Source organism: Schistocerca serialis, chromosome 2 (genome assembly GCF_023864345.2).
Source record: "Schistocerca serialis cubense isolate TAMUIC-IGC-003099 chromosome 2, iqSchSeri2.2, whole genome shotgun sequence".
In the NCBI taxonomy this organism is placed as follows: Eukaryota; Metazoa; Arthropoda; class Insecta; order Orthoptera; family Acrididae; genus Schistocerca; species Schistocerca serialis.
Window position 1 is genome coordinate 761,094,101 of NC_064639.1, and position 15,327 is coordinate 761,109,427.

At 43.5% G+C, this 15,327-nt stretch overlaps 1 protein-coding gene across 2 annotated transcripts in view; it reads left to right on the plus strand.

The window, feature by feature from the left end:
• LOC126457972 (vacuolar protein sorting-associated protein 18 homolog) overlaps positions 1-15,327 on the plus strand; it is a 260,426-nt gene that overhangs the window by 146,478 nt on the left and 98,621 nt on the right. The gene's annotated exons all lie outside the window — the stretch shown is intronic.

A 15,327-nucleotide genomic window follows, 5' to 3' on the forward strand; every position in this document is an offset into this window, starting at 1 on the left:
TATACAAATGATGGATTAAAGTTAAGTATTCCAGAAGCTACGTACTTTTCTTTATAGCATTCATTACGTATCCTGTTTCAGACCTCACGCCATCCTGCGTGAGCTTATAGCGTGCATTTCGGTCTCCTCAAACCACACTGTGTCGGCACTTCTGTCGACACATCATACGTCAATTAACTTTCAGTGACTGTTATTCAGTATAATTGTGGAAGACAAAGACAAAGTTTACAAAAATGAGACTAAGTAGTATTAATAATGTGTAGACAGCTAATGTCCACCTACCACAACCTAAAAAGATCCATTGCAGTAACTTTAAGCATAAAATTCGCTATCCTTGTCACCAGAACAAATTTTTTTTTCGAGGTTATACGTAAACTTGAAATTTCGGATGAAGATTTTGCCTATTTGTGCTTTCCAATAAATCTGCGATTTCAGTCCATAGTTTCCTAACTCTATCCCAATTATTATATTTTCATCCTGAGTATACCACAAACTGCTCCTTTGACTAAAAATGTCAGTTTCTCACAGTCCATGTTTCGTGTCGTGTCTGCCATTATAACAAAAAAGGAAAGAAAGAAAGGAAACGAAAGATTTGGATTCCACCGATTGTCGTCCGAAATCTGTACGCTCGGGCGATGAGATCGACTACATTGTGACCGCGCTCGTAGTGGCATACTTATGTGAAAAGATCGGCCAATGTTGGTCGTCCGCGTTATCCACTGACATCGGTGCCACTGTGATCGCAGCTTACCTGGGAGTCATGAGCTGCACAAGCGTGCTTCAGCGACCTCTACAATCAATGTTGGATGTCGGCCAGGTACCTTACATCTGTGTTTGCGTTAATTTGTAAAATTATCTTAGTGATGTGTAAATTACAAACTATTTTGGGTCTTATTGTAATTTATTTTCTGGCCCAGTTTCAAACCAGCTCTGTCAGTATCATTAAAATCCTTCCGGCTGTAATGCCGCGTCATCTTATAAAATACTAAAATCAACTAAACGTTTCGGCAGTCTTGCGGCGGCCCCCCGCCTCCTGGCAAAGATCAATTAGCAGAGGAGTGGATTTTTGTAAAGGTGACGCTAGACTTCTGACGGTGCATTTTTCGTAATTTATTGCTCCTAAATAACGTTGATGGGTGGTAGGAGAGGGGGAATGGATATTTGGCAGATTATTTGTAGTTTACACGGCTTGCTGGCAATAGGCAGCAATTGGAAGGCTTATGCAACCTGGCCATAACGTAGGTTTATTTTAGCATTTTGTGAGATGACGCTGTAGTTCAACCAGAAGGGTTTTAGTGAGATAGGCGTCGCCCGCGGAAGCCTCTGTATTTATATTAACTCTACCAAGCTCTTTCTTTTGTTTTTCATCGTTGGGGAAGATGCCAGCGTGAATGTTTTGCTGTTACCGTCCTCAGACATAAGTTACGTGTCCATCTACACTGAAGAGCCAAAGAAACTGGTACACCTGCCCATGTAGGGTCCCCGAGAGCACGCAGAAGTGCCGCAACACGTCTTGGCATGGACTCTACTAATGTCGGAAGTAGTGCTAGTGAGAATTAACGCCAAGAATCCTGTAAGGCTGCCCGTAAATCCGTAAGAGTATGAGGGGGTGGAGATATCTTCTAAACAGCACATTGCAAGGCATCCCAGATATGCTCAATGATGTTCATGTCTGGGGAGTTTGGTGGCCATAGGAAATGTTTAAACTCAGAAGAATGTTCCTGGAAGAGTCGTATCTAGACGTATCGGGGGTCCTACATCAGTCCAGTTACACACGCCCCACACCGTTACAGAGCCTCCATCAGCTTAAACAGTCCTCTGCTGACATGCAGGGCCCATGAATTCAAGAGCTTGCCTCCATACCCGTACACGTCCATCTGCTCGATACAATTTGAAACAAGACTCGTTCGACCAGGCAACATGTTTCCAATTATTATCGACAGTCCAATGTCGGTGCTGACGGGCCCAGGCGGGGCGAAAAGCTTTTTGTCGTGCAATCATCAAGGGTATACGAGTGGGCCTTCGGCTCCGAAAGCCCATATCACGATGTTTCGTCGAATAGTTTGCACGCAGACACTTTTTGATGACCCATCATTTAAATCTGTAGCCATCTGCGGAAGGATTGCACTTGTGTCACATTGAACGATTCTCTTCAGTCGTCGTTGGTTTCGTTCTTGCAGGATCTTTTTCCGACCGCAGTAATGTCGGAGATTTGATGTTTTACTGGATTCCTCATATTCACGGTATACTCGTGAAATGGTCGTACGGGAAAATCCCCACGCCATCGCTACCTCGGAGATGCTATGTCCCATCGCTCGTGCGCTGCCTATAACACCACGTTCACTCACTTAAGTCTTGATAATCTTCCATTGTAGCAGCAGTAACCGATCTAACAACTGCGCCAGACACTTGTCTTACATAGGCGGTGCTGACGGCAGCGCCGTATTCTGCTAGGTTAGTCAGACCTTAATTGCTTTCTAGTTCTGTTATTATTAACAGAGTTGTGTTGACAGGTGGATTATTACTGGAAGTAAAAATGAACTACCATCTCTGTTGCTTTCCTACTTAGTAAGAAATAATCCCATTACAAGTTTTGAAACGACACTTTAATCTTCAGACGACTATTCATGTTCATTTTGTATCATCTACATTGTGGTGTTCACAAGATTTCGGCGGTTCTGCCTGCAGTAAAACTTTCTTGCAGCTGGTGACGGTGTCTTACAGCAAACACCGATACTGGAAAATGGATTTGTCATTTTTAACAGACCTAATGACGAGCTGGAAGTGCATAACTAGCTTTGTAAGTGGATAAATGACTTCTTTTGTGTTACTTATGTCAAGATCCCTTGTCGTTAACTGATTTCGTTTTCAGATGTACGCGTACTCGGCAGAAATGGCGAAACTTTAGGGTACAAAATTTATAGAAAACCCTCTCATACACATGCACAAATACCAACAAAGGGAAGACAGGTGATCATTGTTGGACTAACCTAATAGAAGTTGAGAACCGAGCAAGTAAACCCACCCAAGAAATACACTTCGATTACAGCTTTTAATGCGTTGTAGTGTAAAGCAAGATGAGTGAGAGACAGTATTTGTGTGTCCATATGACCGTTAAGGAGGTGAAACAGTCCCTTTGTAGAAAAAAAAAGTTTAGTATTTCTGAATAAATACCGTTGAGACAGTAACAACTATGAAAAAAATTTTAAAAAGTTCTATAGTTAGTCGTGGACAAAACGAGCGAGACCCCTCGCCTCTTCGTTATGCCGATCCGCATAGCTTTAAAGTCTGCTACACAGCATAACAGGCAAGGCGACGAAGTGCTACCAACATACTAATCAAGTTCGCTCAGCTGATGTGCTGGAGAAGCTCGCGCTCCGAAGACGCCACAGCATCGTCTGCCACCACTTCGTGAAAAACGAAATACCTCAAGTATAAGCCAATGTGTTGTATTCGCATATCTGTGGCTATGACTTGGATCTAAAGTGTGGTTAGGATATTACGTATGCCCAGGTTGCGAATCTAACATCATGAATAAAGACAAGGGGAAATGAATTAGGCGTCCTTCCTCTTCCGTAACATCAGATATATTTTAGGTATTCTTTCTTAAATAAACTGCACAGAGAATCATTCACCAGAAGTGAATAACTTTTTAGTAACAGCGGATGATAGTAACAGCTTGCCGGCGCGGATTAGCCGTGGGCTCAACGGCGTCATATCCCGGACCGCGCGGCTGCTTGCGCCGTCAGTTCGAATCCTTCCCCGGGCATGGATGTGTGTTAGGTTAGGTAGGTTGAAGTAGATCTAGGTCTAGGGGACTGATCAGTTTGGTGGCATAGTTCTTAGAGTCATTTTTTGACCTTTAGTGTAAATTTTCTTTATACAAACGGACGTATCTATAGATTGCGTTGACATAGCTCACTTTTTTACACCTCCAAGGGACCCTATACCGAAGGAAGTACGATACATTTCCGCTTATTATGTCCACCCGTACTCGAGGTTAACGGGTTTTAAGGGTTGGGTAGACAGATTGACGGTCAAGAAAGTGAGACTAGTAGGGTTCCATTTTTACCGATTTTCGTGACGAAATCCTAACAAAGAAAATAGCTACCACAGTTACCGAAGATGAGGGCCGCATAATAATTCCGCCTACTCTTTATTCTAAATGTTCTAGTTGCAGTCGATACATCAGCATATTAATCGTAACTACGCTTTCGATCCAAATCACGTTTACAGGAATGCAAATAAAATCCATTTGCCTATACACGTGGTAATTCGATCCCACTATTAATACCACCGCGTTTTAGACGTGAGCATTCCCATTGCTTGCTACCTTAAGGAACACTTCGGCTAATGAACGTTTTCTGGCTGTGGCACGTCTAATGGAGAAATCTAAACATTGTAGAATACGTTTGGCAGCTACGTCGCCGTTTGTTTCCTGGGGTGGTGCAGAATTATCCTACTAAATTTACTCGCTAGTAACAGTTTGTTGTTATTTCGATAAACATCCAGAATGATTGTCTCATAAGCGGTGACATAAAGATAGACAATTCATATTTTTGAGTCCAGAAAGCTCTGTGCAACAGAAACTGCAGATAATTTTGGCATTTTCATTGCGAAATTGCCGGATTATTCATGTCTCGGGTAATCATAGAGGGCTATTTGCCTGGGTTGTCTGCTAGCGTAGTGAAAGGTATTTGCTACTGCAAGGGAGGTGCCGGCCGGAGTGGCCGAGCGGTTCTGGGCGCTACAGTCTGGAACCGCGCGACCGCTACGGTCGCAGGTTCGAATCCTGCCACGGACATGGATGTGTGCGATGTCCTTAGGTTAGTTAGGTTTAGGTAGTTCTAAGTTCTAGGGGACTGATGACCTCAGCAGTTAAGTCCCATAGTGCTCAGAGCCATTTTTTTGCAAGGGAGGTCTGGTTTGTTTTCGGTTCTAATCTCGTTGGAGGCAGATAGACTATCAGTAAAGGAATTTTAAGAAATTCTCGCACCCCGAATACGCTTTATTGCTACATTTATTCTGTACCGGCGCCCCATGGATGTCGATATAAAACTCGTAGAATGTCATACTTGTTGCTGCCTTTTTTCCGCTTCTGTCAATGACTGAATTGACTTAAGTGTGGCACTGAATGATTTTAAACTGAATTTCGTTATGATTCTTCACGAATTGCTAAATTTGCACACTTTCATGGTAGGTCAGCAACGGTAATCCAGTATGACTGGTCTGAACGTTGGCACAGACCATTTCGCCGCCGAATGCGCATTATATTTTGCTAATTCGTAACGATCTGGGATACTTTGTCTTACTAACACGGTTATGTTATCTCTATAAGCTGAAATTCATTTTTATTAGTACAGTTCATACTAATTAGCGTTTCTTCTTTCATTTATGTCTTATACTTAGGTGTTGTGATTAAGACACTACTCAGCATTGATATAGTCTTACACATGATTGAAAACAGTCACAAATTTCGGATAGTTTTTCAGTTTCACGTCTGTGCATAGTATGTTGGTAGCACTTCGTCGCCTTGCCTGTTTGCTGTGTAGAAGACTTTAAAGCTGTGCGGATCAGCATAACGAAAAGGCGAGGGGTCGCGCTCGTTTTGTCCACGCCTCTACCTTACAACGGTGCACCAAGATTTGTCGAAAAAGTAATTTTTTTCGAAATCCCCTCCCGCTCACTATTTTATTTTTTATTTCGACATTTTACTGATAGCGAAACGTGTATAATCATTACTACCAAATTGTCATATACGATGAAGTGGTGTTCCAAAGACGTATGTGCTTATGCGTGGTGGGCGAAATGAAAGTGCATTCAGCAAATATTTTTATTTTATTTATTTATTTTTGTTATTACCCGAACAGTTCTACACTTGTGCTATTTAAGACTTTCCCGACGTAGTAACTGCTTCCTTGGTTCGCGGGCGTCGCGTCGGATAATGTCGTGGAAGCCGCACAATATTTCACTAGACAGCTGCTCGTTGTCTTCAGGTGCTGACTGACGTGTTACTGCAATGGCTCGCCAATATACGGTATACGCTGGCTCGCTAGAGAAGCGCAGGCGCCAAGGTTTAAGGTTATAACGTCATCGTAGACGAATCATAGAGCACGGCGACCTCCAGTGGCCCCTGCCGTACAAACAGGCCACGGGCTTCTCATTCGCGACGCGGGAAAAGCGCGGTCATAAATAGCGGCATAGCGTGCGTGCGGGCAGCGTGTTGGCGCCCAATTTAAATGTGCGGACATTGTTTATTCGTATGTGTTGACTCTGATTCGTTTGACTGCGGCCGACGATGCCTTACTACCGCCAGTGCTGGTTCCCATGCCTTGCTGAGTTGAAATTCCTTGTCTCTATTGATCAGGTCGTTACTTATATGAATTTTGACTGCTTCTTTAAGGTGGAATCCCAGTACGTGGAAGCGGACGAAAGGATCTTGGTCTCTCCGTAGTTCATGCTGTGTCCCGTGTCAAGACAGTGTTCAGCCACAGCAGACTTTGCTGGCTGACCCAGGTTGGTGTGACGTCTGTGCTCAGTACATCTATCCTTAACAGTGCGAAATGTCTGGCCAATGTATGATTTACCACACTGGCACGGGATTTTATATATCCTTGGTCTCCTTAGACCTAGGTCGTTTTTAACAAAACCCAGCATAGTTTGTACTCGTGCTGGAGGGCGGAAGACACGTTTTATTTGGTGTTTTTTGAACAACCCGCCTATCTTAAAGGACACGCCGCCAACGTAGGGTAGTAAAACCATCCTCGCGGAGTTTTCCGTTTCTTCTGGCTGTTCTAGAGCTTTAGTGCGAGAAGGTTTAAATGCACTACGGATCTGTATATCAGAGTACCCGTTTTGTGCAAACAGGAGCGAAGATGGCTAAGCTCTGCTGATAAGCTCCCTGCATCAGAGATAATTCTGGCCCTAAGAACAAGAGTCCGCAACACGCCACTGCGTTGAGATGCGTGACGGCAGCTCGTAGCACGTATATATAGGTCAGTGTGAGTCGGTTTGCGAAACACACTGTGACCCAAGGAACCATCTTCTTTTCTGTGGACCATGACATCAAGAAACGGGACCTCACCCATTTTTTTTCCACTTCCATGGTGAAGCAAATGCTGGGATGGAGGGAGTTTAGATGTTCCAGAAATGCAGGAAGCGTTGCTGCTCCGTGTGGGCAAACAACAAAAGTGTCGTCCATATATCTACACAAATATTTAGGTTTCAACACCGCTGACTAACGTGCTTTATCCTCTAAGTCTTCCGTAAAAAGGTTAGCTACTATGGGATACAAAGGGCAGAGCAGAGCAGTGAAAAGGTTGGACGTGTCTTGTTAGGAATGTATAAGATGAACATCAACAAAAGCAAAACAAGTATAATGGAATATAATCGAATGAAATCAGGCGATTCTATGGGAGTTAGATTTGGAAACGAGACACTAAAGTGACGGGTTAATTTTGCTATTTTGGCAGCAAATTAACTGACGGGCCTAAGTGCAGAGGATATAAAATGTAGACTGGCAATAGCAAGAAAAGTCTTTCTGAAAAAGACAACTCTGTTAACATCTCATAGCAATTTAAGTATTGGGGTGTGTGTTTTGGAGATACGTGTGTGGAGTGTAGCCGTTTACGGAAATGAAAGGTGGACGATAAGAGGTTTAAACAAGAAGAGAATAAAAGCTTTTGAAGTTTAATAACACAGAAGATTTCTGATGGTTAGTAGACTATCGAATAACTAATGAGGATGTACTATATCGAGTTGAGGGATTGAGGGACATAGACTTTTATGACATAAATTGACTAAAAGAAAGGATCGGTTGATAGGACGTATCCTGAGGCATCAAGGAATCGTCAGTTTAGTAGTCATGGAAGTTCGAAAACAGTAAGCAGGTCCAAATGGGTGTAGGTTGAAGTAGTTATCCAGAGAGAAAAAAAATGGTTTGCACAGGACAGATTAGCGTGGAGAGCTGTATCAAACCAGTCTTCAGACTGAAGACCACTGCAACAGCAAAATACTGAAATTACTAACGCATATAACAATGAGAGTTTGACTGGGACAGAGGGGTGGAGGGCGGGATTCTTAAGAGTCTAAATTAGTGCAGAAGAGGAATCTGGTAGCCAGGCACAAACGCAACACCTTCTCAGAAATGCTATCTTGTAGCGTGAGACTGATATGTCTGTTCACGTTGCTGAGCTGTCTGCACGTCAGGCTGACAAATGGAGCCAAGGATTTTTACTTTGTACATCTGGGTCGTGGTCACCTTACTGTGAGCAGGAGGAATGAGGAGCTATTTAAAAGTGTGGCGGACCTGATATTAACGACAAGAGGAGAAAATATGCCGACACCATCGGCATCCAGTACTCCCAGAACCGTCACACAGTGACCGTGGCAGAAGATTAAGGAACCACTAGTCGGTCGGTACAAGTCATGCCGCTGAGTTTGGCAACACAGTGTCATAAATTGCCTGACGAATCGTCCCTAGTGTCGGAACAAGGAGAAACTGCACCAAAGCTGCATACATAGTCGCACTCGATAAGGCACAGAACACTTATTACTTCTGTTTACTACAGAGTTTAAGCTTTGTGTGGTCGTAAGAAGGAAGGATATTGCTGTGTGATACACTGCTACTTGAAACTTACAGGCGTAACGTATGTTCGCTGAAACACTGGAGAAGCATAGAAACTGGTACACATGCCTAATATCGTGTAAAGCCCCCGCGAGCACGCAGAAATGCCGCAACACGACGTGGCATGGACTCGACTAATGTCTGAAGTAGTGCTGGAGGGAATTGACCCCATGAATCCTGCAGATCTGTCCGTAACTCTGTAACAGTACAAGGGGATGGAGGTCTCTTCTGAACAGCACGTTGCAAGGCATCCCAGATATGCTCAGTAATGTTCATGTCTGGCGAGTTTGGTGGCCAGCGGAAGTGCTTACACTCAGAAGAGTGTTCCTGGAGCCACTCTGTTGCAAATCTGGACATGTGGGGTGTCGCATTGTCCTGCTCAGTTGCCCAAGTTCGTCGGAATGCACAATGGACCTAAGTGGATGCAGGTGATCAGAAAGGATGCTTACGTACGTGTCACCTGTCAGAGTCGTATCTAGACGTATCAGGTGTTCCATATCACTCCAACCGCACACTTTCCACACCATTAAAGAGCCTCCACCAGCTTGAACAGTCCCCTGCTGAGACGAGGGTCGATGGCGCATGAGGTTGTCTCCATACCCGTACACGTCCATCCACTTGACACAATTTGAAACGAGATTCATCCGACCAGGCAACAATTTTCCAGTCGGCAACAGTCCAATGTCGGTGCTGACGGGCCCAGGGGACGCGTAAAGCTTTGTGTCGTGCAGTCATCAGGGTGCACGAGTAGGCCTTCAGCTCCATAAGCCCAAATCGTTGATGTTTCGTTGAATGGTTCCTTACGCTGCCTCTTGTTGATGGCCGAGCATTGAAATCGGCAGCAGTTTGTAGAATGGTTGCACTTCTGTCACGTTGAACGATTCTCTTCAGTCGTCGTTGGTCTCTTTCATGCAGGATCTTTTCTCGGTCGCAGCGATGTCGAAGATTTGATGTTTTGGCGGATTCCTCATATTCACGATACTCTCTGGAAATGGTCGTACGAGAAAATCCCCACTTGATCGCTATCTCGAGGATGCTGTGTTCCGTCGTTTGTTCGCCGACTATAAAACCACGTTCAGACTCATTTAAATCTTGACAACCTGCCATTGTAGCAGCAGTAACCGACCTAACAACTGCACCAGATACTTGTTGTCTTAAATAGGCTTTGCCGACCGCAGCGCCGTATTCTGCCTGTTTACATACGTCTTTATTTGAATTCGCATGCCTATGCCAATTTCTTTGGCGCTTCAGTGTATTTCCACCGTTGTCAGCCACGTTTTGTAAAAGAATGTACCTGCTGTGACATTATCTTGCAATGTTGTGCCATTTGTATGTGCAAAAACACCAGCACAGTCATTACTTATCAGTAACAGCTCTTCGATGCGTTATGTTTTACTTTTTAGTGACACAAGTGAATAAGTGTCTCAGTGGCTAGAGGGTGTCAGGCAACGAATTCAAAGGTATGTGGGTTCAGTCATCATGCGGTCGGAGGATTTTTTTTTATGTCACGTATCGCATCTTTCAGTCCTGGCAAAGATTTGTATATCGACGTTGAAAAACAATACCGCGTAACTGACTCTGTCGATGTGCCGCGTTCAGCCAAATGGGCGCACAGCCCAGCCCATCACCTGTTATTGCAAACTACGGTTTACTAGTTTTGCTACAGTATATAAATGGCGTAGCAAGTGGTAGGATTACCGGTCGGACTAGTAGCATTGGTAGGAAAAGGAACATAAATGAATGTGTGTGAAGCAACTGAGAGTCGGCGACTTCCCTTTGTTTTTTGTTTATTTGTTTTTCAGATAATTAGAACCACAGATCGTTCAGTGTTAGTCCAGTGTGTAGTCTGTATTCCTACGAAATATAAATTGCATTTTATAACTAATAAAAATGAGTTGATCGCGCAAATTTTACGTTTGTATGTAACCAAAGCAGTCATTTTTGATGAAAATACAGTTTACATGCTCAAACATAAAAAAATCTATATGATTTTTGTTGTTATTTTGTATCCAATAGAACGCTCTTCATCAAAGGCAAGTTTTCTGCTATAACCGATAAATGCGAAAGTTGTTTATGAAGAACAGAAACATGTTTTATTTAATCTCGTCGACATATCTGATATGTTTCTATTTTGCGGATTTTTTTAAAAACTTTGCCTGTGTTTGGGGGATTGTGTTTTCTATCGCTATATGATAAACCTGAATTTTTTTAAATTTTTAATGCATCTCTGTTTGATGTTACAAATCAACATTTTTCGAATAAAACCTGAATCAAACATTGACATTTTCAACTTTGCCATAAACACAGTTTATTTTCAGACAACAGACAGGAGAATAACTAAGTATAACAAAATGTTCTATAGGTGACGCAGCTCTTTATTGATCCTCATTCAGTTTCTAGACGGTTAACCACTTCTGGTTTCTGGGGGAATCTAGTAAGACACTGATCCATCCGCAAACAAAGGGATCTAAGTGAGGTAACGCCCGATAGGTATGCAACACGTCTAACGTTAAAGTAATGTGGTTACGAGCTTTACTGACCAAGGCTACTAGAAAACCTTACGTGGTCTACGTTTGTTTTTCATGGTCTACAGTAGCCTACGGTAGGTTTACAACTCTACCTGTTACCTTCATGTTGGGAATCAGTTCTTGACTGAAGACATCAGTTGATGGAAATGCACTGCGTTTCACAAGACGATCTTTTCACCGAGAAAGAAATCGGTGCTTACTTGAAAGTAGCATACGAAAGTGATGACATGCTTTTGAGATTGATTGACAGCTGTCAGCCACTGCACGAGTAGCTGATCCTCTGTACGTTTCCATTCATTTTCCACAGTTTTCTACTTTTACAACCACTCTACGGACAACAGCATCGTTGGCGAACAGCCTCACGGACCTCTGTCAATGACAAGACTTTCAGGTCACCTCTGGGATAAGCGTATCTTCCAATCTGCCACAATTAGCAGATGATACGTTTGGCTTAATCGAGTATGTTTGGCTTCACGGAGAATTCCAAGTATCGTCAGGTCTCCGTTCATGAGGTTCTTACCTAGCATAAATGTTAGAAGCGGCCCATGATGATGTTAATTGAAACAATTCGTGATAATTGTTGCTCAGTGGCTAAGTAGATTGTCGTAGGACCACAAATCAAAGATCTTCCGTTCAGTCCTGTCGATTCTAGGATTATTTGTGTTACTTATTTCTTCTTTCATCTCTTGAAATTATTTTTCTATGTGGAAATCACGAAGTTGCACGGTGGTTCGGAGTCCACCTTAAACTGTAGGTCACCCTATATTTGTCTGGGTCATTCAGCTCAAAAGTCGAAGGACCTCAGCGACGTATCACCTCAACAGGGCCTTCGCAAGTAAAAGTACCGCAGTGTTGTAGTCAATGTCGTGGATGGGAACAGTTTTACCTTAATCTAATGGGATATGGCGACGCACGTTGAAGAAAATCTGTGCTTGCTGCGTCAAAAATAACTTTCTGAGAAAGCTTAATTTAAAACTTTGAAGAAAAGTGCTACATTGAAATTTTACGAGAAAATAAGCTAGTTATCGAATTAATGCTTACCATTATATCTCAGAATACTGTTCAGTTGCACTTTCTGTATTTCATTAGGCTGAGCAAAGAGGAGCGCTTTGAAACTGTCAGGCTTCCTTGTAGTTTGTTAACCATTATCAAGTTTCCGTGATGGGGTAGTAACCCTTCGCTAACCTCCAACCTGGAGGTCCAGTGTTTTTGATTTTGGTTGGGTTGTTTTAGGGAAGGAGACCAGACAGCGAAGTCATCGGTCTCATCGGATTAGGGAAGGATGGGAAAGGAAGTCGGCCGTGCCCTTTCAGAGGAACCATCCCGGCATTTGCCTGGGGTGATTTAGGGAAATCACGGAAAACCTAAATCAGGATGGCCGGACGCGGGATTGAACCGTCGTGCTCCCGAATACGAGTCCAGTGTCTAGCCACTGCGCCACCTCGCTCGGTTTTGATTTTGGGGTAACCTTCCTGTAGATAAATTGCTTTCCTTCCAGCTGTCGACGTTCACGTCCCCTTTCTTTAAAAATGTGTCAGGTGAAGTATACGGAGTGGAATGGCAGTGTTCTGTGACACACACATCATCTTCTTCATCAGCGAAGCCCTGCTCGGCTTGGGACATTACCAATAGCTAAGCTCTCTCCCGGCGTGAATTTTAGCATCATATCCACCCCGGCAAGAAAAACGGCATCTTTAGTATGTCCATGAAACACACGTGTGAAGCGTCCCAACTTGTAGGTAATGTAATGTAATTTACTGCCAACAATGTTAACTTGAAATTTACAGGAAACTTGTATTATTTCAATCTTTTGTAGAAATAATTTTTCAAGTCGTGTTTCCTCAAGTAGTCATTGCATTTTTGATTTGTGTCAGTGTTCTTGCCGGCTTGCAAATTGATCATGCAAAGCTCTCTGCCCACATGGGCAGTGCTACTTTAAGGAGGTGTCCACTGGAGGAGCAGAGATCAAAGCGAGGATACAAGCCGGAGATCATTTGTATTTCCGTCTCAGTCAGCTTTTTAAGTCTCACATTCTGTCAAGAAACTTCAAACTCCAGCTGTACAAAACACTGATCCAACCCGTAGTGCTTTATGATTGCGAAAGTTGAAGTGTCCGGAGAAAATATACCCGTTTCCTAGTGGGACGTCTTGATGCTTAAGAAAGATCTGTGGTTCGGTATAACATTAGATGCTGGGGAATTGGGGATCTGGCATAACTGTGAGCTAGATGAGACCTACAACAGCCCAAATGTAGTAGGCCTGATGAGAACGAAACGGCTTGTATGGGCAAGTCATGCCACTCGTATGGACATACATCGATGGCCTTTCAATTCCACTCATTTTATTTCCTGAAGTAGAAAATCATTAAATAGGCCAAAGGAAAGATGGACGACTTGGTGCAAGTCGAAGTAGAGGGTGACTGGCGGCAGGAAGCAGGAAATAGAATTCAGTGCAAGAGAAGCTTTGGAGGTACGCGCGGTGCTCTGGGTCTGTTCGCGTAAAGTAAAAAGGCATTCACCCACGGGACGAAAACATTCGTGGACGAGGATCTGATGACGTCATAGTGTGCAATTCCACGCTCCGCTACGGTGCGAAGTGTGAAAGGAAGAATCTTCCATGTCATATTTCAGCCTGGTGGCCAGTCGGATGAAGAATCAGTTTTACGTCAAAGGTAGAACTTTGGAGACGGCGTATTGTAGTACAGCATATAGAGTTCAACAGGCATTTGGTGGTTTTTGCATTACAGCGTGCGTGGAATGAATATAAGCTGTTTGAAAGCACCAGCACATTGATGTTCTCTGGAAAATGAGTCGTTTTCGGTACGATTTGTAATAATTAAATGAGAGCAAACTACATGTCGGTAGTTAAAAGCCTGCCATATTTCATGCTTTCTGTTTTATTGACTTGCGTGCTATGGGAGGATACTGTTTCAGTGCTACGGCACAGTGATGATCTATCACAAGCACATCGTTTTTGATACAGTTTTTCATAGTTAAGTTTCAAATAATGGCGTCTGTAGTGACAGCCTTGACACATTGTACGAGGTGTGTGAGAAAAGTAATGAGACTGACGACACTGCGAGCGATCTGCCAACGCTGTGTTGTTGTTCTCGTGTAGACCGGGGTGTTCATCCCTTCCAGGTGCTCAGTGTGAGCTTCAGCTTCACCCAGCCATCACGTGATTTTTGATAGCGCCATTAGTGAAATTGTGTTTTTGTTGCGTGTTAGGAAAATGGAACAGCGATATTTAGAGCAGCGTTATGCCAACAAGTTTAACATAAAACTTGAGGAATCCGCGAATGTGACCACTGAAAAATAGAAACAGGTCTATGGGGGATATTCCCTACCAAGAACACAAGTTTGTCGTTGGTACAAACCATTTTTGGAAGGCCGAGAACACGTTGAAGGTGAATCTCGCTTAGGGAGACCTTCAGCTTCAATACCTTGCTCTTTTTTCGCAGTGCGGGTATCGTGCACAAAGAATTTGTTCATCCAGGACAAACTGTCAGTCAAGTGTTGTACAAAGATGTGCTTGAGTGGCTCAGGAAGAAGATGAGTCGAGTGGGACCGGACATTGCAGAAAAATCTATGCTGCATCATGAGAACACCCCATGTCACACGGCCACTTCCAACACGGAAATTTTGACCTCAAAAGGCATTCTTCGTGTTAACCCCCTCACCTCCCCCTCCCCCTCCCCATCCCCATCCGCCTGATTTGAGTCCTTTTGACTTCTTTCTTTTCCCGAAATTGAAATGTTGTAAAAGGACATAGTTTAGGGCCGCGCGGGATTCGCCGAGCGGTCTTGGGCGCTGCAGTCATGAACTGTGCGGCTGGTCCCGGCGGAGTTTCGAGTCCACCCTCGGGCATGGGTGTGTGTAAGGTTGTGTAAGCTTAGGGAGTGATCACCTTAGCAGTTAAGTCCCATAAGATTTCACACACATTTGAACATAGTTTAGGTACTCTGGAGAGCATTCAAAATAATGGAACCGACATGTTAAAGACCCTATCATTTGAAGCCTTTCAGTGCTGCTATCTTGACTGGGAAAGACGGCAAGCCGGTTTATAGCTGCCGAAGGGAAATACAGTACTTTGAAGGAGACAATATTGTTGTTTCAAAAATAAAGATTGGTAGATAAAAAAATCAGTATCATCACTTTTCTTACATACTTCATA